This window comes from Pelodiscus sinensis, chromosome 1, assembly GCF_049634645.1.
Source record: "Pelodiscus sinensis isolate JC-2024 chromosome 1, ASM4963464v1, whole genome shotgun sequence".
Taxonomy (NCBI): domain Eukaryota; kingdom Metazoa; phylum Chordata; order Testudines; family Trionychidae; genus Pelodiscus; species Pelodiscus sinensis.
The window spans coordinates 121950554-121977263 of NC_134711.1; the positions used below are offsets into that span (position 1 = coordinate 121950554).

General features: G+C 43.4%; 1 long non-coding RNA gene across 2 annotated transcripts in view; it reads left to right on the forward strand.

Annotated features, from left to right (window-relative positions):
• Positions 1 to 640: 640 nt before the first annotated feature.
• Positions 641 to 26710, forward strand: part of LOC112546529 (uncharacterized) — a 121070-nt gene continuing 95000 nt past the window's right edge. For both annotated transcript variants that reach the window (XR_012896198.1, XR_012896199.1), the window contains exon 1: positions 641 to 766. This is a non-coding gene — a long non-coding RNA (uncharacterized LOC112546529). The remainder of the gene's footprint in view (positions 767 to 26710) is intronic.

Sequence of the window (26710 nt, forward strand, 5' to 3'; positions counted from 1 at the left end):
AGAAAGGAAACTATGTGCAAGACTTGAAGGGTGCAACCTAATGCCTTTTAAACAAAGACAGCATGTAGAATGGTGATATACAATCCTTGCATGGTTGTTAATTATTCTACACGGCGTTAGCTAAAATTTGCTTTCTGGTACTCCCTCATTTCAATATTGGACTAGCTTGTTTAATACTGAGGCTTCTCCTGAAGGCTTTAATACCAGACTATGCTATTAAAACTGATTGCAACTAAAGTAGGAATAGAAAAATAATTAGACTAATCCCCCAGAGTCCCTGAACCAGTTGAGGCCAGACCTAAAATCCTAGTAATTAATAATGACAGAAAAGAACCAAATATCCATTAATCTCTAGAGTATTAGTTAGCAGCTGTGTACTGTTTGCCCTATCCCATATATATGCCTAACTGCCTTTTGAAACGTATGTAAACTGTTTTGTGTTGTAGCCTAACCCATCAATGTAGAAAGCAATTCTGCTTACATTCCTTTAAGGTCTGGTCCTTTTCCAGTTCATGTCTCTTGCTTCCCCTATTTGAGGCAAGTTCAAATAGTTAGAGGTATTGATTGAGGGACTAGCAAACACTAAGAAGTTAATGACAAGGGCAATCACTCCCTCAGCTGTGGCAACAGCTGGGATAAAAAGCTCCAAGGCAGACAAAGCTGGCTGGCTATTGGAGAGGCTGGGAAGTCCCCCAGAGAGACTGATTTCCTGGCAGAAGGGTTCAAGGAAAGTTACAGAGTAGCAGATGGCTGCAAAGGCTTACAGGTAGGAAGCAGCACAGGGGGACAGCAGGGGCCTAAGCACCCAGTCCTTGACTGTCTATTAGAGGGCTCCCGGGGCTGGGAATCAAAAGAGAAAGTGTGTCTAGGTGCCCCTACCAGCACCTGTGTCCAAGTGGGGAACAGACTCCTGAAGCCCAGATTGGGGGGGGTGGGGGGCACATGTTTAAGGCCCCTCTTTTGGTTTACTTTTATTCATTCCCCAGTGAAGAACTGAGAAGGAAAGTTTGGGCCCTGTAATTAACTACTGGAGACCATTATGGGATGCTTAGTATGTGGCCGTGGTGCCCCCTTACTGCCCTGAAAGGAGACCGATTCAAATGACTCATCCAAAGAGCTGGAGCTGCAACAGATTCCAAGCAACCTGGGCTATGCTTCTGAACTGGTACAAAAAGGGAAACTCAGATAGGCCCCTATTATTAAGGGCTTGGTGTGACAGTGAGTTGGGGTTTTCCCTGATCCTGCACCCCCATAGAAGCCAGAACTGTCTCCACCAGCCAGTAGACTAGAGAGAGGTTTATTGATTTTTCCAGAATACAGCACATAAGTGATATGTCTACCAGGGGCAGGGCCAGGATGGCTCAGGCCCCTAGGATTAGGGTTCATCACCCCTAACCCCCAGCTTAGCCTGTTCACTTCATGCTTCCCAGTTAGCAACTGAACCCCTGCCCTCCCCCCCCCCCGCACGTCCTTTGTCCTTCTCTTCCCTTAACTTGAATAACCAGTTTTGCTACCATCCTGAGAGTGGCAGGATACCCCCTGCTGGGCTGTGCTTACAGACAGCTGTCGGTGGGGGTTCCCCATAGCCCAAGCATAGTAACCAACAAGGTACTAACACTACACCACACTTGGCCATGAGGGGGCACACTGAAGGGCAAATGCTTGACCACATGGCTCTAGAGTTGCCAGACCTGCTGGCATCCAGCACCTGCTGGCTACTGAAAGCAATCTGGGAGATGAATAGACTGCTTAAAGTCCAGTAGGCAGCAGCGTGGGACTAAGGCAGGTGTCATACCTGCCCTGGCTTCAGGCAGCTACCAGAAGTGAGCAGCATATACCTCCAGCGCCTAGTGCAGAGGCAGCCAAAGGGGTTCTTTGCACTGCACCTGCTCCAAGCACTACCTCTGCAGCTACCATATAATGGGTACTGTGGCCAGCGGAGCTGGGGGGGGGGAGGGAGAAAGAGACACCATGCACAGTCACCTAAACACCTGAAAGCCTAGGAGCTAGGCATAGCAGTTACCTCAGGCAGCTTCCAGAAGCAAGTGCTGCCAGGCTGGAGTGTACACCCCTCCTGCACAATGAACACCTCAGCCCCAAGCTGGAGCCAGCTCCTGCAATTCACCCAAATTCTCTCCAAGTGCCCTCACCCCTTCCTGCCCCCACCCCCGTGCCTGAGCCTGGTGAAAGTGAATGAGGGTGGGGGAGAGTGAGTAACAGAGGGTTGGAGGGATGAAATGAAGAGAGGCAAGGCCTTGTGGACGGGCAGAGCAGGGAGTAGAGCAAGAGTGTTTAGGTTTGTGTGATTAGGCAGTTGGATTAGGAGTAGGTTTAAAGTAGGTCAGAGTGCACCCAAGTGCAGTTCTCCCTCCAACTAAGACGACACAGGTTGCAGAGTTATTTTTTTAAGCTTTGTTTTGTTCCCCTCCTGTCTCCTGGTGGGGGAAAAAAATAGAAAATGGGAGAGAGCGCTTGGATGCCTCATGCCCCCATTCTCCTCTTTAGGCCATGCTCCCCAGTCAGGATTCCTCTCCCATGACACAGCACATTCTTCTCTCTTGGTGAGGAGAGGTGATGCATCATGGCAGCCACTTGACAATAGTGCGTAATGGAAGATGAAATCCAGCTCATTCTCCTGTCTGTAAGTTCCTTGAGGCCCTTAGGCAATATTTAGGAATCAAAATATTTAAGAGGTTGTCTTAAATGATTCAGTTGTTAATCTAAAATAAAAAACATGTTCAGTTTTCAGATGTTCTGCCTTTTTTCAGTTTTAAATATTAAGGCTTTTGGTAGAAAGCAGGTTATTTTGCATAACATTTTATTAAGTTGAAAATGCATTTTTCTAACTTTAAAAATAGCCCTAATAGGTAGCTTGGCATGTGCTTGCATCGGGGGAGTGCAGAACTAGCCCCCCCCTTTTTTTTTGCTTGTGATGTGTACATCCTGGGTCTGTGATGCAGAGATACTCTACTATGATCAAATCAAAATTTGAGAGTGCCGTCTCCATTTGTTAGTCATTTTACTTTGTTTTTATGAGATCAGAAAAATGTACTTAGTCTTGTGTTCAATACTTACCCCTGCCCCCCCTTTAAATATTCTAATATTTAGTTTGCACTTTTTTGGTACTTCTAAGTATTTTCTGAAAGTGTGAATTTTGTCCCACACTGATCCTTCTCTTGATTTTTTTTTTTTAAAGTATCTGACTGTTGATTAGTAGATCTAACTACCCTTATGCTTCAAAAGCAAAGGCTTCTAGTATTTAAGTTAAAGTCAGAGGTGGACAAATGCTGCAACCCAGAGCTGATTTAAAGTTTTCAAAACTTGTAACTATTACAAAATAAAAAAAAATGGATAAAATGTTGACCGAATGTTTGGGTTTATTCCCCATTTCCCCTGCTGCTAACCTGTTTATAATCACATTATATAGAATGAATTTGTTTTTCCATGTTTACGTCCATTTTTGTCTCCTCTTTCTTTGAATATCCAGTGACCAAGATTACTGGCAGGAATGGTAATAGAGGAAGCAAATTTTTAACAAATTTTGGAATATATTTGCAGACAGTGAATATGGAAGTCCTTAAATGTTTCCAGTGTAAATACTGGTGATACGGTTCCACTGGCTAGTTAGGGAAGACAAATCTACTGTGTTATCTTTGTGTCCACTCAAACCTAATACACCAAAGAGTTAATATACTCTCTATGAATTGCTCATGCCCAGTCTTCTGAACAAGAAGAAATCAGTAAATTAATTCTGAATAACAAATAAATTTAAATCGAATTTGTAATGTCTGATTACAAAATTTGGAAACAAGGGTTTAAATTGATTGAGAGTAAACTTCTTGCTCCAAATTATTTGCTTTGCTCTAGTTATTGCACACACTCAGGCAGGCCTGACATTCCCTCCAGCAGCAAAAAGTTAATACACGCAATTAGCCTCTACATTACAAAGCCAACATCTGTCAGGGCTCCTAGTCTGCCCTGCTATTCTGAATTTGATTTCCCTCTTCTGTTATGCAGTACTGATTGCCTAATACATCACACTGTCTGTACAGCACAGTATGTCCTTAGGTAGGCTCTACAGCCTTGGTTCCTTATTACAGGGTTTTTCCTCTTGGTCTCTGATACGTGAAATAGTAATGCTTACAGTCACACACTTCTTACCTTTTTTTCATACAGAAGTGTTACCCCCTAATGCCATTCAGTTTAATCCCGCAGGACATTTAATTGGCCATGAAATCCTGATTTCATTCCTGCTGACCTTCTGCGCTTTATCATTTTTGTGTGATAGCTGATCGAGGTCTTTTTTAACACCGAGAAAAGCGATGTCATTGTTTGTATTCCGGTGGTATTGAGAACTCTGTTGTGTGTGACTCTGCTGAAGTGGGGATTGTATCTGCTCTGTTTTGTTGCATGTGATTTCTACTGTCCAGTGATAACCCTGTGTGTCCGCCTCAGTTTCTCTGAGTACTGCACCAATACCTAGGCGGTGATGGGAATTTCGGGTGTGATTCTTACTGAGGTAGGCTGCCTAGCCCTAGCACAATGGCCCAGGCTTTCTGTAACATGAACCTGGATGGGGATGCAATCAGGTGATACCTTTTGCCCAGGAAACTGGACAAAGGAGGAGGCAGGGCTGGGACTGGTTGCTGAGTGTGAGAGTTAATCTCCCCTGTCTTAGGATACAGAGACAGAGCCCAGGGTCCTAGCTCTGGGCACCCTCCCTCTGCCTCCAAGGTGGATTATACTGACTGCTTCTGGTTCCAGTGCTAGCAAGTCTGTGTCCCTGTGAACCAATAAACCTTCTGTTTCTACCTGCTGGCTGAGAGTCACGTCTGGCTGTGGAGCTGGCAGAGCCTGGAGACTCCCCACATCTTGGTGACAGTGACACTTCCTGTCCCAAGGAGATTAGAGTCTCAATAGACAAAACTTAAGTGAATGGTTCAGAGGGAAGCGGGAGTCTCGGCAAGGTAAAGTGACTGGTTTTTAGGTCCCAGTGATGGTCCGTGGCCAAGCTGGGAAGAGAACCCAGATTTCCTGGGTCAGTGCCCTACATATTAAGCCCCACAGCTCAAATTCTCTTGGTTACCTTTCTGTATTGTTGCTTCATGCCATAACAAAGTGGATACAATTTCTGGTTTGATAAATTCGTGGCACATAACTTTATTCAAACTGTTCCAATCAGGTATATCTAATCTCTCTTCAATATTTTCCTTTCTGATGGAGTCAGCCTTTCAGATCTGCATTTCCGGAAGGGCCCCTGGATATGTCTGTCTGTTCTTTATTACTTTAGGATATATATTTTTTGTAATTCTTAGGTTTTTCTCCCAAATATAAATACCAGTTATATAAATATAACTGTAGCCTATAAGAATTTAGGCTGAAGTTTGAATAACCCTGATGTCTTCAGTAATTCTGACTTTATTATCAGTTCTGGTTTAGCTTCTTCCTTCCAGCCTTTCCTAAAAAAGTTCTTCTGTTTCGCAGCACCAATTCCCCCCTCCCATATGACCACTGAAGCAAATTTATTTACATTTTCTGTTATCTCTGCCTCTGCTGTCACTGAATTGCCTTTATCTCTGAGCCCTTGCTGACTTTCTCAGTTGACCTCTTTCATTTTATATGCCTGGAAATAACATCTTATTATCCTTCATTGTGCGCAATGGAGTCTTTGTTTTGTTCTTTGCTTTACCTCTATCTGTATTGCATTCACCTTCACTTCTCTGTAAATGTTCCTATCCACCTACTACAAGCTACCCTGTCATTTTGTTCCTCTCCAAGAGCTTTTTTTATTAACATTGATTAATTTTTGCATTTCTTTGTTCCTCCAGATTGGCAGTTTTCTACTCCTGACTGTGTTCATCACACAGTTAGCAGTAGAAAAGCAGATGGCAGACACAATGCCCTGAAATACCTGTTTGAACACTTTGCATTTTTCTTGTAGCTTCTATCAGATCCTGTTCACAGGCCCTGTCAGTCTCTCATAATACGCTGAGTTAAAAATTCAAATTCAATGTCCCTTCTGAATAAAGTCCTCTTTTTGTACAGATCAATTACTCATTACCAATCTAATTAGGCCAGGCTCCCTATTTGTTATATGCTCTGTTCACTTTCACATCTAGTCACATCATCTGTATGGCATAGAACATCCAAGCTGAATACTTCCTATTTCTATATAGTGCAAGGAAACAGCCCCCACTCAGATCTAGAGAACCATTATTCCATACACTTTTTTTTTCTTTCCACTCTAGTTCTAGTGTCCTTTGCAAATGTGGCTTTATCGCACTTTGAATGCTGCTGCTAGATCAGTAATTTTCAAACTAAGGTTCACAACCCAGTGCTGGCTTGCAGAATGTCAGGCACTTGGTCTCCTTGCTGTAGGGTGACCAGGTGACAAGCAGGGGTGTTATAGCAGGCTGCCTGCCTGTCCTGACACTGCAAGCCCCGCTGTGCCTCAGAAGCAACTAGCTCCTAGATACATCTGGATGGGGTTGTGTGACATAGTGGGGGTGCTGTCTGCTCTGTAACCCGGGGTTTCCCCTATGCGGCGATGTGAGATTCCCACTGACTCACCCACACGTGTATTGGCCCAGACACCTAGTCCCAGCCTGAGCAGATGACAAGGCTCTTCCTGGGGGAGAGACAAAGGATGGGAGGTGCTGATGACCACCTGGCTGAGGGGCAGGGCCTGGGAGCTGGCTAGGTTTTTGTCTGGGATGACATGAAGAGAAGAGACTAAGCTGAGTACTGAGAGGTCAGGGGCCTGTGGACCCCTACCCCACTGGGTCTAAGGCTGCCTGGCCCTGACTCCTATAACCACATCACGTCTATGCTGTGCTGTAGCCTGGTGAAGCAATAAACCCTCTCTCTTCTACTGGCTGGCGGGGCTCCTCAACATGCCGTCACAGGCTGTCTGCACCCAGGACATGTGCTCTGGGGACCAGTGCCTGTGGGCAAAAGCAGTGCTCAGAGCCACTTGTGCACCTCTGCCCATCAACGAGACCTGTTGCTGGCCACTTTCAGGGCCTGGTACACTGCTAACTGGGAGCTGGCAGAGGAAAGTCCATGCCCAAACTCTGAGCGCCAATCCCCTGCCCCAGCTCTGAGCCTCTCCAAACCCAGAGTCGTCTCCTGCACTTCAAACACCTCCTATCTGTCCCACCCCAGAGCCTGCACCCCCAAGGCCTGCATTCACCCTGAAACCCATCCCCACACCAGCCCAGAGCTTCCTCTCACACTTTGAACCCCTCTGCCCTGCCCCCAGCCTGGAACCCCTTATTATACTCCAAAATCCTTATTCTAGCGCACCTTAGAGCCTGCACACCCATGGTACGTCTAAACTACATGGCTCCATCAACGGAGCCACGTAGATTAGTGTACTCGAAAAAGGGAAATGAAGCGGCGATTTAAAATTGCCACTTCATTTACATCAAAATGGCTGCCGTGCTGTGCCGATCAGCTGTTTGGCGGCACAGCGCCATGGAATGAGGCTTACCGGGACGGTCAACAAGGGCTTCCCTTGTGGACTGCGGAGCATCCAGACTACCACGCTGTGCTGCCAAACAGCTGATCGGCACAGCGTGGCAGCCATTTTGATGTAAATGAAGTGGCAATTATTTAAATCGCTGCTTCATTTCCCTATGTCTAGAAACCTCATCGACATGGCTCCGTCGACGGAGCCATGTAGTCTAGACATACCCCCAGATAGAGCCTTCTCCTTCCCCACACACCAACCCCATGTTGCCCCCACCACATAGCCTTCACTCCTGTCGAAAGGTGTAATTATGTTGGGTCACGGGCATCAGCAATTTTTTTTAATTGGGTTGTGAGGGGCAAAAAAAGTTTGAAAACCAGTGGTCCAGTTACATCAGATGGATTCTTTTGTGTAATAGTGGAAGCTAAATCTTTCCTTGCTGGTCTGACCCAGGTGCCCGCTTCCAGTTCCTTTAGGCATGTTGGCTACTGGGTAAAGTTAATGGTTTTGAGAGAGTCATTAATTGGGAAGAAAACGCTCCCTTCTTCCCTACCCTTCCCCTTCCAAGTTCCTCAAGGGCTATTGAAGCATCAAGATGGATACAGCCGTTCTCTCTGTCCATCGTGATTCTGCTCATGCTCAGCCTTCCCTCACTGGCTCGCTCACGACGGAGTGTCATGGTGGATTTTTTTAAATCAGCAGCTTAGCAGCTGCTTTCCTTTAATTTTTATGTATTTGTTTGGGGGTAGGTGAAGTGCTAGTGGAAGATGTCCGACTAAGAGGTCTTGTGATCTTGATTCAGTTCCCAGCTGTGTTACAGATTGTCTGGAGGAATTTGGGCAAATCCCCGGTCTTTGTGTTTCACTTGGTCATCTGTACAATGGGGATGTTGTTACATTCTTTCTCCCACCATTTTGCTTGTCTTTTTAGACTGCCTGCTGTTCAGATCCCCCTCCCCCCCCTTGTACTAAGCTGTCTAGGGCTGCTCTTAGCTGGTCCCTATTTGTGTCCTACTGCAATAACTATACTGAAGACTGGAATCTTTGCAAAAGGGCAAATTTAGCAGGGGTAGTGGCAATGCAGACTTCTGCTTAATGCACCATAAATATTTTTAAGGGGGTGAGAATTGGTTTGTTTCCATACCCATTCATTCTTTGGTGTCCATATGGGGTGAGGACTGTCTATTTCAAGGGAGGTGTGTCCCACTTGGCTCACCTCCCCAAGGAGAAAACAAAGATTATTACAGAGCAGGAAGGTCAAGTGGCTCAAGTCAATCCTTCTGGGGTGTAGCTGAAACAGAAGATCTAGAAGTTGATGCTTGGTAGAGAGAACAAAGACCAGAAGGAGCAGGAGAGCTGAATGAGCTTCTGTACACAGGGGGGGGGGGGCTTTCCCTGGCTCCTAGGCAGAGGGCCTGGGGATTGCATGCCTGGAGGGAGCAGGAGCTAGCTCTGAAGGCTGGAAAGAGAGGAAAGACTAAGCAGGGATTGGCTAAGAGCCCTGAATGAAAGACTGAGCCACTAGGAAGGCTGGATAGGAGTTCTAGTTTCCTTTGGAACTTCGTTAATAAATCCAGACCCCATGGAGTGATGTGGCTTGTCCCATAAAAGCCTATATTGTAGCTATTAGGGAGGGGGAGAGGTTGAGGAGGAGGAAACGGAGGCAGTTGCCAGCAAAAGCCAGAAAAGGTAGGTGGTACTGTGGCATGTTTCAGTGCTGGGCATGCCAACAAAGATGGTCATTGTGGTGACTTATGATCTCGTGTGTACTTCTGTGACACGCACTTGTAACATCTGAATACCTCAGTTTTTACTGTATTTATCCACCCAAGGCATGTATATGTGGTTATCCCCATTTTACCCATGGGAAACTGAGACACTGAGCGATTAAGGGCTTGCCCACACGAGTAATTAGTTCATGGCAAGCTAAGGAGTGAATCTGCTATGGTCTAACTGTCCACATGGAGTAACGCAGTTTAAAGAAGTGCTAATGCAGTGGTCCCCAACGTTTTGGGGCTGCCGGGCGCCTGGGGGCGGGGCCACTCACGCGCTGCGCGTACGGGGCCGGGGCCGCTCACAGGCCACGTGACTGGGGACGGGGCCAAGCATGCGCCGCACGCCCGAGGTCGGCACCGGCTGCCCAGGTTCCGCGCGGCGCCCCCGGGGCTGGGGCCGGCAAGGGCACATGTGGCGCCCCCGGGGCGGGGCCAAGGCCAGCGCTGGGGCTGGCAAGGGCACGCGCGGCACACCCAGTGGCGGGAGTCAGAGTCGGCACCAGCACACGCGGAGCACCCGGGGCCGGGGCCGGCCATGGCGGGGCTGGCACCTGCCACACGCCTGGGGGCGGGGCCAGCCCAGATTGCTCCGCGGGCGCATGTAAAGGGCCCGGCGGGCGCCATGGTGCCCGCGGGCACCAGGTTGGGGACCACGGTGCTAATGTGCCTCTGCAGAGACCACACACACAGTTGGACTGCAGCAGGCCACAGGCTCGCTGTTCATGTGCACAAGGGCTTTGTGATCTGCCCATGGCAACACAGGAAGTCTGTATTGCAGAAGAAAATTGAACTTGGGTGTTCTAAGTACTGGACTAGCATCCTAAACGTGGGCTTTGTATGTCTATAATTTTTTCACTAGGAATCGAATTGGGACTGGCTGACTGCTTTTGAAAGAGAACTAAAAAAGTGGCACTTTGTGAATTGAATTTCTGAGATCTATCCCAAATGTCTAGAATGCAGTTTGATGGAGTGCAAACAGAATTTAATCTTCAAAGCATTTTTTTCTGTGTTCATGGAGCACAGTGCAATTTAATCTATTATAATTTGTTAAAACGTTGAATGAATGAAATGTTCGAAAACAAGGGAAATTTTTGGACAGGTAGCTGAGATGGGAAAATTTAGGATCAGTAGAGAGTCTAATCACACTAATTTCTTAGATGTAAAATCAAACAAATCCACCAAATACAAGAGAGAAAAGCAATTAGTAAAGAATTTATTTCAGTGCACTTCTCTCGGTCCATTTTCTTTCTGATCATCCAGTTGTCTTGTGTGTTAACACCTAAAATGCTTGTCATAGTTATAAATAGTGTTAATAGTTGTAACAATTTCTTCTTCTTCCAAGAGACCTCAAGATGCAATGAGCTATTGGATTTGAAAACACTTTTTGCTGTGACTTAAATTTTCCTTGGCTTTTTCCTAATGACACAGGCAGAGTAATGCATTCTTCTCTAAATAAAGGGGGCTGATGTCTTTTATGGGTCACAGAGAGATTTGCTAGAGGCATTTCCATTCCCCACTTCTGGGATTGATCATTCATCCTGTGCGCTGTTCTAGTTCAATGCTATTCTGTTGATCGACAGAGAATGGATCTTGCCACTAGAACTGGGCAAATATTACAAAAAATGTATTGAGTCCCATTTATTTACAACTTTCTTATTTTGCCTCAACATCTATTCACTTTTTGTGAATGTGTTCTGGGGAAATTGTGTTTGTAAGACGCTTTGGCTACGTCTAGACTGGCCCCTTCTCCGGAAAAGTCATGCAAAGCAGGTAAGTCAGAATAGGGAAATCCGTGGGGGATTTAAATATCCCCCGCGGGATTTAAATAAACATGTCCGCCGCTTTTTTTCCGGCTTGGGGAAAAGCTGGAAAAAAGCGTCTAGACCTGAAAGTAGGAATAAGAGATCCTCTGGAAAAGGGCTTTATTCCGGAGGATCGCACCAGTCTAGACGCTTTTTTCCGGCTTTTCCCCAAGCCGGAAAAAAAGCGTTGGACAGGTTTATTTAAATCCCGCGGGGGATATTTAAATCCCCCGTGGATTTCCCTATTCTGACTTACCTGCTTTGCATGCCTCTTCCGGAGGAGGGGCCAGTGTAGACGTAGCCTTTGAAGGAGGAGTAAGTGTGGCTTTCACTTGTGAAAATATTTTTGCAGACAGGCAAATATTTGTGTCAATAATTATTTTGATGTGTGTATATGCACCTGAAGTGCTTGCTAAGCCATTCTGAAAGCACTAAGTGGACTTGGGATCAGAAATAATGCCTCGTGGCTTAGATGAGGAGACCAGCACAGATTGTGAATGATGCATCGAGATGACTCCATACAAGCATTATTGTGAATAGTTCATGAACCCATCCATAAGCTGAAAGTTGTGCTAGGTTTCAAAAGCTTTGCATGTATTTGCAAAAGTCTGACTGTTTTACAATAACAGGAAAAGAGGCTAAACTTATTGAATAACTATCTCATTGCAATTTTCAGCTCTCCTGGGCCCCCAGACTCTGCAGTTCCCACATAACAGCATGCTGCCTCTGTCATTAAAGGCCATGTCCCATCCGAGTTGATACCTACCTTTAAGCATCTATGTTTCCTGGTTGAAGCCAATGGGGCTACTCATGTGCTTTGAACCCATCTGAATTGGAGACTGTGGGGCAGGATAAGCACAAGCTTTTCCAGTTTAGACATTCCAATGGAATTTGGGTCAGATTTTTAAAGGTATATAGGCATCTGAGGATGCTGATAGAAGCTTTTGAAAATCATATTCGGAACTTTGGTTTCAATAGGACTTAGACTCTTAGGCTACATCTAAACTACACCCCTCTGTCAGCAGAGGGATGTAAATTAGATGTTTTAAAAGTGCAAATGAAGCAGGAATTTAAATATCCCGTGCTTCATTTGCATAATCATGTCATGGCGCTGTTTCAAAACTGAAACTGTAGTTTAGATGCTTTTTTTTTTTTTAAACAAAAGATCCTGTACTCCTCACTTTTTGAAATAGTACAGGATCTTTCGAAAAATTGCCCCATTGTCGAAAAAAACGCATCTAAACTGCGATTTCAGTTTCGAAATGGTGCTTGTTCGAAACAGTGCCATGATGTAATTATGCAAATGAAGTGTGGGATATTTAAGTCCCTGCTTCATTTGCACTTTTGAAACATCTAATTTACATCCCTCTCCTAACAGGAGGGGGTGTAGTGTAGACACACTCTTAAATACTTTTACAGAGTTAGCCCTGTGTTACTTTTCACAAACAAGCAAACTGTAGAACACTCTGTCCTTTGGGGCTCCAAGGACAAAACCCCAAATTCAGAGCTGGTGTAAGCAAGTGAAATTCACTTGAAGTCAGTGGTGGTATATCCTCCTATACCAGATTCCTATTGACTTGGGCTTGCTCTATGCTCTTCTTGATAGACTAATGTACAGCTTAATGGCACAGTTCTTTGTGGAAAGACTTCTTCATGATTAACAAGAAGATTAAAAAAAAATTGTTTGCAACATATTCAATGTTGTATGGTGTGTATCCAACTGAAGAAAAGGAGGGCAGATACAATCTGGTTCTCTCCATCAAGATACCTAGTTTGTGAAGTGGGTCTTACCCACAAAGGTGCATGATACTTGTATATAATTTGTTCGTCTCTAAGGTGCCACAGAACTTCTTATTGTTCTTAAAGTTACAGACTAACATGGCTACTCCTCTGAGACTAGTTTGTTCTGTTACTAAAATTCTCACTGTATCAAAATTGGGAAGGGAAAACACTAATGCACCTCTACTAATAAGTTTAACAATTAAATTTATCCCTAGTCTGGAATTCTTGGGATTTTGCTGAAATATTTTTTATGCATAAAAATCACTAGAAGCACTGACTATCCTTTAGAATTGTCTCCCTCCCAACCCTACCTTTCGGCTTACTTTCCCTTTTAGCAATATTGTAAAATTGAATATCTGTTTCTGTCATAAGAACAGCCATACTGGGTCAGACCAAAAGTCCATCCAGCCCAGTATCCTGTGTGCTGACAGTGGCCAGTGCTAGGTGCCCCAGAGGGAGTGAACACAACAGCGAATCATCAAGTGATCCTTCTCCTGTCATCCATTTCCAGCCTCTGACAGAGGCTAGGGACAACATTCCTACCCATCCTGGCTAATAGCCATTGATGGACCTAACCTCCATGAATTTATTGAACCCTGTTAAAGTCCTGGTCTTCGCAACCTCCTCTGGCAAGGAGTTCTTCGACTGTGCACTGTGTGAAGAAAAACTTCCTTTTGTGTGTTTTAAACCTGCTACCCATTAATTTCATTTGGTGACCCCAATAGGTTGGACCTCCCAAAACCGGGACTCTCTAATCCGTGTTCCGGCACGAACATAGGTGTTCCTGGACCAGGCAGTCCTGGCTGCGAGCCCTAGGCTACGTCTAGACTGCGGGGCAAGTTCGGAAAAAGGTACGTGAATTGCGCTCTGCAATTTGCGTACCTTTTTCCAATTGTGTTTGTGTTTTTTTTTTTGGAAGAGGCTTTTCCAAAATGTGGTCCATGAACGTTGGGCCAAATTTCAGAAAAACCGCCTCCTTTCAGAAGAACCCTTTTTCCTCATGAATCGAGGAAGACAGGGCTTCTGAAAGAGCACATCCTGACCTCCAGGATCCCAGAAAAAGTCCGCAGTCTAGACATAGCCCCAGTGGCAAGAAGGCTGGTGGTTTGGAGCTCAGCGGCACTGGGACTGGCACCCGAGTCCGGGAGTACAACAGCAGCTGTGGCAGCCCCAGTAGCGGGGCCAGGACTGGAGACCTGGTGGGGCTGGTAGTGAGGCAGAGGCAGTCCGGGCTGTGAGGGCTGCAGCAGGATGGCTGCCCAGCATGAGGGGTGGCTGGGGCTGGCAGTGGGGAGGTAAGGTGGTCTGGGGAGTTGGTAGTAGGGGACCTCCTCTGGTCTGGCAAATTCCCTTGTTTGGGACTGGTCAGGTCCTGAGAGTGCTGGGCCAAAGAGGTCCAACCTGTAGTTCTTATGTTATGGGAACAAGTAAATAACTTTTTTCCTTATTCACTTTTTCCACACCAGTCACGATTTTATAGATCTCTATCATGTCCCCCCTCAGTCTCCTCTTTTCTAAGATGGAAAGTCCCAGTCTTTTTAATCTCTCTTCATATGGGACCTGTTCCAAACCCCTAGTCATATTTGTTGCCCTTCTCTGAACCTTCTCCAATTCCAATATATCTTTTTCTGAGAAGAGGCGACCACGTCTGGACGCTGTATTCAAGATGTCGGTGTACCATGGTTTTATATAGAAGCAATATGATGTTCTCTGTCTTATTCTCGATTCCATTTTAAATAACTAGCTGGAGTTACCTGGCGTTGCTCGGGAAAGTTGATATAAGTGAGGTGAGGAGCCTGAGAGGAGGGAGGGGGAAGGGTGCCGGGCATCTGCCACTGGCTCCCAAGCCCGTCCTCCGCTTCCTTGTCTCTTCGCTGGCCTCAGTGAGTGACTGTCCCCGCTGCTTCCCCCGGGAAGCCACTTCTCCCCACACTGCCAAGCTCCATGCAGCCTCCGGGAGAGGCATTGGTCTCTCATCTCTTCCCTCCCACAGTACCTTAAAACCTTCTCCTGGGTGAAAGGTTATCCCATGCAAAGTTTGGTTGCGGTAGCTTTTATAGTGTCCAAGCTATTAGCGCGCACACTTACAAACATTCTCCTTTATATAGTATAGCTTCCTAACATTCTATTTGCTTTTTTTTTTTTTACTGCTGCTGCACATCCAGTAGATGTTTTCAGAGAACTATCCACAATGACTCCAAGATCTCTCTCTCTTTAGTAGTTGTAATTAAATTAGCCCTCATCATACTGTATGTATAGTTGGGATTATTTTTTTCCAATGTAAATCAATGCACATTTATCAATATTAAATTTCATTTGCCATTTTGTTGCCTAGTCACTTATTTTGGTGAGATCCTGGAAGCTCTTTGCAGTCTGCTTTGATCTTAACTATCTTGAGCAGTTTAGTATCGTCTGCAAATTTTGCCACCTCACTGTTTACCCCGTTCTCCAGATCATTTATAAATAGGTTGAACAGGATTGGTCCCAGTATGGACCCTTAGGGGACACCTCTAGTTACCTTGTGTCTTTTGTATCTAGTGGGTGTAGAATCCTTTTTTTCCCTTTAACAGCTAATAGCAATTTGGCTGTTTTGCTGATATGATAAGCAATGTACCAGTGATTTGATTGTTGGTGTCAAATTAAGATCTTTTTATCCCCCACACTTGGCTGTGTTGGTTCTCCGTTCGGTAAAATGGCAGGAGTCCCAAAGGCTTAAGGCCAAATACCCAGTGAAAATACCGAATGATGGCAAGACAACAAGTTTTATCAAAGAAGGAATGATTTATTAAACTGAACAACTTAAAATGAGCAATTACCCAATATTTGCCACAAAACAATTGAACCACAACAATTTTAAAACTCTACTAAATTATAGCTAAATCAAATATATACACACATTTCAAAAACTTTCTTTAAACACACTGACAATAGCAAAGGTAAAAGTTACAACTGAGCAATATATTTTCTAACCTGTCTCTTTTAAACCACTTAAACAGTGAGGGTAAATTAAATACTCAGAACTCAGCAAAGACAACTGCACAAAGACATAAAAGGAATCGGAGCATTCTCCTTGTATACCCCTTTTTAGATTCAGATTTGGTGGGTGGGAGGCAGCCTTTGGGTGATCAGTCCTAAGCCAGACTCAGAGTCTGTCTTCCAATATTAGGGAGTCCTCCCCAGCTTAGGGCTTGGGTTTTTATGTTATTGCCTATTACCATATTTGGTATTGTTTGTGCTCTGGGAGTGGTAGGGGTGTGGTCTGGGTGCAGTGTGATGCCCATATACGGTATTGAGTGCTGGACTCTGACAAGCTCCATTTTATTGGTATATAAGCCTTGTTGCTATCCATGTGAGGTGGTGAGGTTGCAGAGGTAGATCTGGGCTATATGCCTGAGGCCTGGCCAAGAGAACCCATACTTGACAGGCTGCATCTGGAGATCTGGACTGGACTCAATCTATCATAGGTTCATACTAAATAGGACCTAATGAAGAGGGTCTTCAATCTCTCCCTAGTTTTCAATCATTTTCACCACTTACTAAGCTGATGTTTCATAGCTAGTGCTGTTTTGAGAGAGGGGGGGGGGGAAATGAAAAGAATAAAGAGCTAAAGGAGTGTTGTGGAAGAGAAAGGAATTGTTTGGAGAGCAAGAGAGTTTGTGGGTAAAGAAAACAGATCCTATAAATAAAGGATTCTCCAATGCCAGTTCCTATCTCATCTTTAATAAAGCAGCTGCCATTTAGCAGGTTGTTCAGATTGATCAGCAGTCACTAGATAATATATACAATGTATGCTGATCTATCTGCGCACACACAAAATAAGATGTGTATGTTTTCAGCATCCATTTATCAGATTACTTATCTCTGGTTTTGTTAGGTTAATCAGAGTACCAATTGTTTCATTCATATTTGTTCTGCTTTGCTCCCAGACACTAGGCTGCAGTGTTCTGAGGCCTCAAGGCACCACCATCCATCCTCAAACAGCACAATATGTGTTTGAACTAAAGCGCCCAAAGTGTGTGGATCGTAGAACTGTCCTGCTAGGCAAGCTACATATTTAAAACCCCCAAAGTGCCAAGTTTGGGGTTATGACTTTTCATCCAAGAACCAAAGGAGGGAGAGTATCTTCATCTCTCACTTGACATGCAGGGAGAAGTGAGGCACAGAAATGTTGACTTGCCCAAGGAGGGACAGTGAGTCAGTGACAGAGCTGGGAATAGAGCCCAGTTTGCATCGTATGTCATTTATATTTCTGTAAGTGCATTTTCTAACTGACGTGTTTGATGTTATCACAGTGGGTGCCAAAGGGGCTCTGTACCTCTCTAAAATGGCTAAGGTTACAAATACAAGCATTCAGAGACATCTTTAAAAAGCCACTGTGTGGGCAATTTGAGATGTGTGAAACCTGTGACTAAAACTGGAATGTTTCTGAACTTGGCTGAGGTACGACAAGATCTGATCACTCATATTAGTTGTCAGATTGTCTTTTAATGGCTTGGAAAAGGAGGAGCCCTTATACATGCCAGTATTCATGTTGGTGTACCTTTTTATGGATCAAATGCTCTTCTGAAAAGTTCACATTGTTTTCTGGCTAAAACTTATAATGACAACATGCATGGAGCCATATGTCACCTGTGACAGCCAAAACACATTGTGTGCAACCTGGTAAATGCTAGATTCTGTCTGCATGAGCCTACCACGGCTGGGGAAGGCTGCATTTGCACCTGGTGTGGATTTTTCCAGCCAAGCAGCTAACTCGCTGGAACTATGCTGCTCTCTTATGCCCCCTTCCAGTTCCCCCCTGTGGTAACATGGCAAAGATAAATTGTTTTTCCATCTGATGTCAGCCTAGCTCATTGCCATGGGGGCTTGGTAGCCTCGTTTAAAAGCTTGCACACCAGTCCTATGTAGCAGCTGCCTAGCCGCAGGCACCTGAGAGGTATTTCCTTCTACATTTTGCCTTTACCATCTTTGCCTGCAGTGGAAAGAGCCATAGCAGTGAGCAGAGTTTTCCTTCTCTTGCTGTCTCAGTCCATTTAGCCACTGTATTTCAAGGCTTATAATGAGATTTAATAATAATTCAGTGTTCGCTCCAGCCAACCATTGGGTTTCCACTACATATTCATAGACTCTAATGAATGCCTTGTATGAACTGACCTATAAAAGTCACGAATAGCTTTTAGATACACTTACCACTAGTGATAATGACATGTAAGTGTTAGGAAAAAATCAAATACACAATAGCCCTGCTGTTAATAAAGTGACAGCTTATACTTAAAATGTTCAGCATTGCACTAGAAAGCTATCCAGCTCTATAAAGCTGGCACAGAGAGAATAATGCTGTTAAGTGTTTGCAGAGCACATGATGAAGATGGATAGGGAGCACTGTAGCAAAGATGCTGCTTTTAAGAACCATCTGTATTTTTTTATGGATTAGAATGCAATTCAAATAATGAAAATGTTACTGATAAATGTTGCGCATACTTAAGTAATGCATAAAGTCATTAGTTTTTTGTAAAAAATGGAATAACTCAAGGGAAGAGAAAATGGAAAATCCTACCCTAAGCATCTGCCTCATTTTGATTACACATTTTATTTTCAGTTTTAAATCAATATTTCATGATGGGGAAAAAGTGGCTGAAATATTCTAACTTTTTGTCAGTAAATGCATATTGGATGTATGGCTAGGAGGACAGGAATACATCCTTATCTGAAGTAAGCGGAGTTGTCACCTTAAACCAGTTAAAGGCATATCCCCATGATTTGAAACTTTTACGTTGCTGCTCAACAAATCTGAAAACATTGCTAACAGAGCAATTTTCTGTTGGAAAATGCTGAAAAAAACCAAAGTGTGTATTGTATTTTTTTGTCAAAGATTTCAACAGGATATGTGAAACTTTTTGTTTTAGAACATCAAAATCAAATATAGTTTTCAATGCTATAATTTCAGCTATTATGTTACCGTAGCACACCATAGTTTAAAAATGCACATAAAAGTTGAAGCAATAGTGGAAAATAAAATGTTTTGCAAAAATTCTAACTTTTTTCCTTTTCTTTTTTCTTTTCATTGCAATTTGGAACAAAATTCAGATTTCAAAATGTTGCAATTTCCCATGGGACAGAAATTCCATTTTGCTTACTAAGTTTGTGATGTTCTGGTCAGTAACTGTACTCCACTTCTTGGTTTCTCCTTTGGGAGCATCATAGGATTTGTGGGTGGCTGGTATAACTCAGAAATTATTCCAGTAAGTGCTATAAAACCCAGGAAAGTGCTAATTTTACTAGCAGAATATTTTAAAATACCTTAGAATTTTTTTTTACTAAGACTATCAATGAATAATATTTTGAACTGTTGTAGCCCATCTCACCCTAGAAGCTCAAAGCAATTTGTATAGTTAAATAAACATGATAGCAATCCTATGAAGTTCAAGTGTGTGTGTGTGTGTGTGTGTGTGTGTGTGTGTAAGATTAGATAAAACTTCCCTAGCTGACTGTGCAAGAGTCTTTAGACTCTTTTTGTGAAAGATCAGTCATCATATGATAATATTTAGTGATTCTATTACAGTTATTGGGCCAAATGACAATTTTGAATGATTGGAATTTCTTAATGACAGGTCCATACAGTCTTAATAGCATCACTGGTAGGTGAGGGTACATCCACAGAGCAGAGAGAAACCCTGAATATTGTTATAGTCCATCTGAGTGTCTTGCCCTGGAAGTCTCTCTCTTGCTATTAAAATTCACTTGTAGTAACTGTTACCAGTCTTTGCAATGCTGTGCTGATGTAATCCTTTACAGATGACTTTCTGGAAGAAGGAGCCAGACGGGGAATGGTAATGGGGGTGGGATATTGAGGGTGTAAGATTATTTTGTTTTCTCCTTTTTTCTCAGTAATAGGGGAATTGATGTGAGAAGTATCCATCTTAACATTTTTGGTGAAAATCAGTGTATTGTAATACTGACTTAATTACCTCATCTATAAAATCCTGTAGTTCAAGGTAATTCTTTACATATGGTGCATTGATACGTTTTAAATACAGTTACCTCAGAAGACTGATAAATTACAAATCATTGTGTAGTCTTTCACTTGTAGCAACATTAAAATATATTAGTAAAGATGTAAGCAGGGGTGCTAGAACAATTTTTGTAGGTGATGGGGAGGAGCATGCCGCGCCATTGAACCAGACTATAAACCCTATATATAATGGGCACCACTTCAGTCAGGGGGTGCTGGCACACCTCCACACCGTCAGTTCCAGCACCTATGGATGTAAGACCATTCTTGTGTCAAAAGTTTCAAGCGATCTAAGTGGCTGTTTTGCATGTATGTCCTTGCAGAGTACAAGAGTTACCCTTCTACTGAGTTACAGTGTAGATTGTATTCTTTGAGAGCTGGGTGTAGATTGAACCTCTCTCTGTAGAGAGATCCCATGCAGAAGGGGTAGGCAGTCATAATGGGCAGTTTAGGATTTATCACTTTCAATGTCTGTAACATTTTCAATATGCCTCTTAGCTGAATTATTCTACAAGAAAAATTAGCCTTTTATTGCCTGTGGTATGAAGTGCTATTTGCAAATTGGATTTATGCACTTATGTCAATTCAGCTTATGGCAATTCAGCTAGTTATGTGGCAGATACCTGTAGAGCTAATTTTTTTTTACACAACACACTGTTAGAACTTGATTTAATTAAATACACTTCTAGCATCAATGTTATTACTGTTACCAGGAGTGGAAGTAGCTTTACATTTCTTACAGGTACTGTCCTATTGCAACCTCCCACCGTGTGGGGGCCTCAGGGCAGGAGGTTGGGGGTTGAGATAAGACAGGTACCTATAAGAAATTTAAGTGTGGGATGGAGTTCGGGGCACTGAGGGCCGGAGATGGGGGCTGCAGGACTCAAGGTGGGAGGGTGGGGAAGTGTGAGGGGTTCAGGTCAGGGGACTGGGAAGTTACAGGAGGCTCAGGCCTGAGAGTGTTGTGGGCAGCAGGCTGCTTGGCTGCCAGATCCCCCAGGGCTGTGGTGACTACTGCCTAGCAGCGCAAGCTGTCTAGATGGAGCTGGGGTGCGCCCCAGTACCTCAGGCCCACTGGTGCTAGGGCCTTGTTCCTCTGCTCTTAGCCATCCAGCTGGAGGCCAAGGAGGGAGAGCAGTCTGGGCTCCTGTGGAGGAGCAGAACATTACCAGTGTACAGGGGCCCGGAAGCATCCTGAGGCCCACCCACAGCCAGTCTCTTACTGGTGCTCCACGCTGGCTTGCTTTGCTCTTCTCCTGTCAAAGCATTCAGAATTGAGGCTGCCCACTCTCAGGCTTTTGCTGTATTCTTTAATCCTATTTCCTTAACCACTCACACAATCTCTCTAACCTAGGCTTTTGTTACCAGTACTCAGGTGTCTCATGCTTTATCCTACCGTTGAATTACTGTATTAGGCCCATTACATTGTGGATGATGCTTGCCAGTACTGTCCATGTTATCCATGACCATAGAGCTAGGACTGCGCTAGACCCAATATTGAAAGAGCCACCCATGATCCAGCAAGTGTTAGAATGTGTACAGCAGAATGGTGCTAACTGTATGTGCTAACTGTGAAGTGTTGTCTCATGGGTGATGATACTGAGCATCTAATGGGAACTGAGGGTATTGAATGTCTGGTAGGAAATGAGGGCAGCTGACCAAACCACAGTTACCAATTTCCTTCCTTCTAGGTGACCCCTGATTAAATCACTATATACGTGTCCCGTTTCCTCAGGACTAGCTTTCTAATAGGTTTTGTATTTGAATGAGGCAACTATGTGTGTGAACACTCAGCCTGAATTTCAATTAGAAAAGTGGGTACCTGATAATTATCATTTGTGTGGGTTTCTTCCCCACACTATAGTAATACTGTTCTCGAATTGTATCATAGAAGGAAATGGATGTTATAAAACAGCAAGGAAAGAGCAAATTACCTTTGTAGCATTTTGTCATTCAACTATGATTCATTAGGATTTTGAATTAATTAGTAAAACCAATAACTTGTATGGATACTTTTTTTTTTTTTTTTGCTTGTATTACTGGGCATAACTCCACTGAAGTGCATGGAACAGGGAGACATTGCACAGTAAAAACTGGCCCAAAGAGTCTAGATTAAAAGGAAGATAATGGAAAAATAAGGGAGGGGAATTTAGAATAGCAATGCAAGACTATAGCAACATGTAATAGAATTCTTTTGTAAGTTTCTGAAATTTTAGAAATTAATTGCCAAGCACAAATCAAATTGTATTTGTTCATTATTGCATATATGGAAAAATATGTGGCTCTAGATCAGATATAATGTGGGATAGATTTTCAGTTGGTGTAAATTGTTATATTATCAATGAGAATGCAGCTCTGACCATTTAGGACAAATCTTTGACATTAAGAGTCACGTTTTCAAACAGCCTCAACACAGTCTCAAAATATGCAAAGCCTACAGATAGAAGTTTAAGCAGTTGTGTGTTCTAGTCCTATGGCTAGCGGGCAAACTACACCATTTGTAACAAACGCTGCATTTTATGTAATGGTACTGCCCGGTACGCAGTACTGGCACCTCCAGTCAGAGCTCAAAACCTTTTCCCCTGGAGTACTGGCACCTTTTCCCCTGGAATACTGGCACTTTTTTTTTTTTTTTTTAATAAAGAAAAAAAGCACTGGTAACAAAATAGCTGTTGTGGTAGGCACAGATTCAGACGCCCTTTGAAAAATGTCCTTTCATATCCAAAGAACATCTCGAATTGCATGGTTGTCTTGAGAGACTGCAACCTGGGGCTTAACTTGCTATGACCTTACAGGGTAGGTGAGGGGTTCGTATCTTTCTTCACAAAGGGTCCTAATAGTTGAACACGCTGCCTGAAGGTCTTTTCATTCACTATTGAATAGACATGATATGTGGTCACTCTTAAGAAGCATGACCATCTATGCTATGTATAATTTGGGACAGGCAGTAAAGAAGGGGATTTGAGTAGGAGAAGAGCTGTGACCTGATCAGCATTCTGGTTAAATTCTAGTTTGGACACCAATACCTTCAGAAAAAAACTCCTCGGATCTTTAATAAGTGGTCAGGATCTTGGTTTTCAGAGGAGACTGAAAACAAAACCTCTAACACCAATGCCCTTTAGCACCTCAGGGATTATTATTTTTCTTTATGCTCATTGATGCAAGACTAGTTCTTGGAACAGCTGACTCTTTCTGAAAGCATGTGTACTGGTCTGTCAACTCTAAGCATCTTTGCATCACTTCTGTGTACCCACCTGATTTTTTGTAAGCCTTTTTTAGCAGCTGGAGATTAATCCCATATATGGCTAGAAAGCTCTCATTCCATTTGTATTCCCAAGATACCAAGGCATTCATTTGCTAGGTTTAGGAATTCTCAACACAGTGTTATTATCATGCCATATTTGAAAGGCAGGTGAGAAAAATCATGGTGGTAATCAGCATAACACATTGTCAAAGTCTAATATATTTCAGCCTGAGTTACAAAAGATTTGTGTGTGCCATTGGGGAAGTATAGTAGTTCAATTTTTCAGAAGGTTTCTCCTTCCCCATCCCTGCATGCTGATTTTTTTAAATCAAATATCAGACCTAAAGAACATTGCTTTTCTCCCCTCTCCTTCCCCTCCCCCCCCCCCCCCCCCCCCGGCTAATAGTGTCATTTTTGACATTGCTTTAGGACTGATACAATACGATATCCCAGAATTTGGACTTGTCCAAATTTCGGTCCCTTTACTGACAGACACTGATTAATCACTGGGCTGGGGAAAGGAGGAGAATGACTTCACCTGGTAGCTATGGTACCCACTGGAGATGTGAGAGACCCAAGATCAGGTCCTTGATCCAATGGCCATTTGAATAATTTATGCAAAAATGAACCGCTTCAACAGGAGAGAGTAACCCATATCCTGTTATATTCTATAGCCTCATGGCTAGTGTACTGGCTTGCTTCATGTGACCTGCCAGTTTGAATCTTTTCTCCATATCAGACAGAATGGGGTGTGTATCACCTGTCAGGTTTGGCCCAGTGGTTACGGGGCTAAATTTATAAAGGAGTTCTTGCCTTTTCCCTTGTTTCTTTGACTTTAGTCCTCCTTTCCTTTTCTGTTTGAAACAAATTTAAGTCTGGGCAAACAAAATTACTCACTTGACCCCACTAAAAGTGTTCCAACTTTTTCAAGTTGCCAAAAGTTTTGAAAAATTTCATTTTCGGTCAGTCTGAACTGTCTTTAATTACCAGTGCACTGAAAAGTGTATTGCTTGTCTAGCTCTGAAATAACAACCCTATGCCTTTGAAGTATTTGGGGATTCTTTGAAAGCCTCCCATGTAAGGGCCAGCCCTGGTTAGTTTTTGAAAGTTAACAAGATCACTAGCAAAAAATTGGTGTGAAATAACTCAGGAATCCAGTGAAACGATTTGTTGAAATCTAGGTATGAGAAAATGTGATTTTCTCAAGTAAAACCATCAGCTTTTAAAGTCAATTGCATGTGACACATACAACACAACATTGGCAAGGAAACTATGAATTGCTTGAATATTATGGGCCAGATGCTCAGCTGGTATAGACTGGGCCGCTTCACATAAATTACCAGTTGCAAATATGGCCCGTAGCATAGTTCCAGGATAGCCCTTCATGCTGCTGTTGCTTAAAAAGTCTGATCTCTATTCTTAAAATATGCCCTCTTGATACCAAAGTCTCTTCGTGAAAATGGTAATTAAAAAAAAAAAAATCGGGTAGAGACATTTATTTTCTGTCAGCAGTACTGTCCTGAGCTAGGTAACCGCATCATTTGTCTTCCCAATCAGAGCCAGCATTTCTTCACGGGTGACAACTACTGTTGTCTCTGAGGAGCTGCAGCCCTCAGTCTGACAGCATCTGTAGCGACACTTCCTTTCCGCATTCTATTTTTGGTCCCAGGTTGAAAAGTAATTTCACCCAAGTGATCTTCTGTCATAACTAGTTGGCTAGAAAGTCATGCTCATGAATGTATTTGCCATTCCAGAATGACTCTGCCTTTAAGACTTTCATTCAAAGCCAACCCAATGATTTTGGCTATTATTGATATTGTTTTCCAGTGTCTCCTGAACAGTTTGCCCTTGACACCAACCAACAGTGGAGTCACAGCCATAGGCTCAGCTGAGCTGCCACATACATGCTGATACATTCACTCATGCTTAGGCTATGTTTACACTGCAGAGGTTTTTCCGGGATACCAAAAGTATCCCAGAAAAACTCTGCCGCGTCCAGGGAACATGTTCGCTTTTTTGGATCAGTTTCTGAAAAAGCAGGCGTGCTCTTTCGGAAGCCCTGTGTTCCTCATTTTATATGAGAGAAGGGCTCTTCCGGAAGAGAAGGTTTTTTTCCCACATTTGGCCCCATGTAGACGGGCCAAATGTCGGAAAAGCCTCTTCCAAAAAAATGTGGAAAAAGGTTAGCAATTTGCGTACCGTCTTCTGAAAAAGAACTTCTGAAAAGAAGAAAAATAGCCTCATAGTCATGGTGAACTGCTTGCTGATATTTTTCCGGGTGAACAATAGCAGTGCCACATTGCTTTTTCCTCTACAAAATTGCTTGTTATATTGGTGTGTTCTAAAGTAAATCTCTGTCTTGTTTCATTTAGATTGAGCCATTGAACTACTCTGTGCCTCAGTTTCCCCCATTAGACTATGATGAAAGTCTTATTCTACCTCTGTCGCTCCCAGAAAAAGTGTGGAACTAATATTTGTAAAGGGGTTGAAATACCTTGTGTTGTAGTAATTATTTTTATTGATTTGTTTGTTCTTGCTACATTCATGCCTAGATATGCTCAGGACCCATAGTGTTGTGCGCACACACACACACGATAGGAGGGTACCTGTCCCAAAAGGTTTACACTCCAAGTACGAAAGAGGATATAAAACTGTGTCCTTGTTTTTCATATTCTCCTATCCTATCATTTCTGCATGTGTAAATGCATTCCCTTTAATCACGAGTAAAGGAAAAAAAAATTGAAAAATGACAGTGTTGCATATATCTGCATTGATGATGCTAGTAATAAAAATACCATTAAGTGTTCAAAAGTCATGAATCTGGCTTTGAAATATCATGATAGATATAAATTGAAGCTTCTTTTTATTAAGCAGATTTTTTTTTTTAACCTTCAGGGTACATTTGGGTCATATTTTCAAGTTTTTCTCTGCAACCATGTGGGATAGTAACTTACTTTTAAAAAATGAACATTGACATTCTAATGTGACATTAAGAAATGCATCAAATGACATGACATTTGTAGTTAAATCATGAGGCTTGGCAGCATGCATTAGAAATGCTCACTGACTGAAGGCATGGGCAGAGAGAATCCGTTGTGTGCTCACTCTTCTCACCTCCCTTTTACTCTTCTGGAAGAAGTGACCTTTGGTTCACTTGCTATATTTAGTCCTCATTTCCCCCTCTTTGATAGGAGCTATCTCCCGGCACACTTTTTGTTTTTATTTTTTTAATACGCAGTATCGTCTCTCTACTCAATCACTACCCAGGACATTCCTGGCACTGGCCTGCCTATCTTGTGTGATTGGGAGGCTACGAGGTCCCTGAAGGAGGTGGTTTGAGGTTCCTGCTGTGGTGTGGCATGTGAATCTTTCTATTACAGGAGTGCCTAGAGACCATAAGCAAAATTGGGAAGGCCCATTGTGCTGTACGGGGCAGTAGGGCCAGATTTTCTAGAAGTGCTCAGCAACCAGCACTTTTTCTCTTTGTACTCAGTGGGAGCTGGTGGGTGAAAATTGTACTGCTTCATTTTGGCCACGGATGGGTCTTCGAAACACCATGCAGCTGGAGAACCACGAAAGGGCTCAATTCAGGTCAAGAGGAGTCAGGAAATGAGTCAGCCGAGGC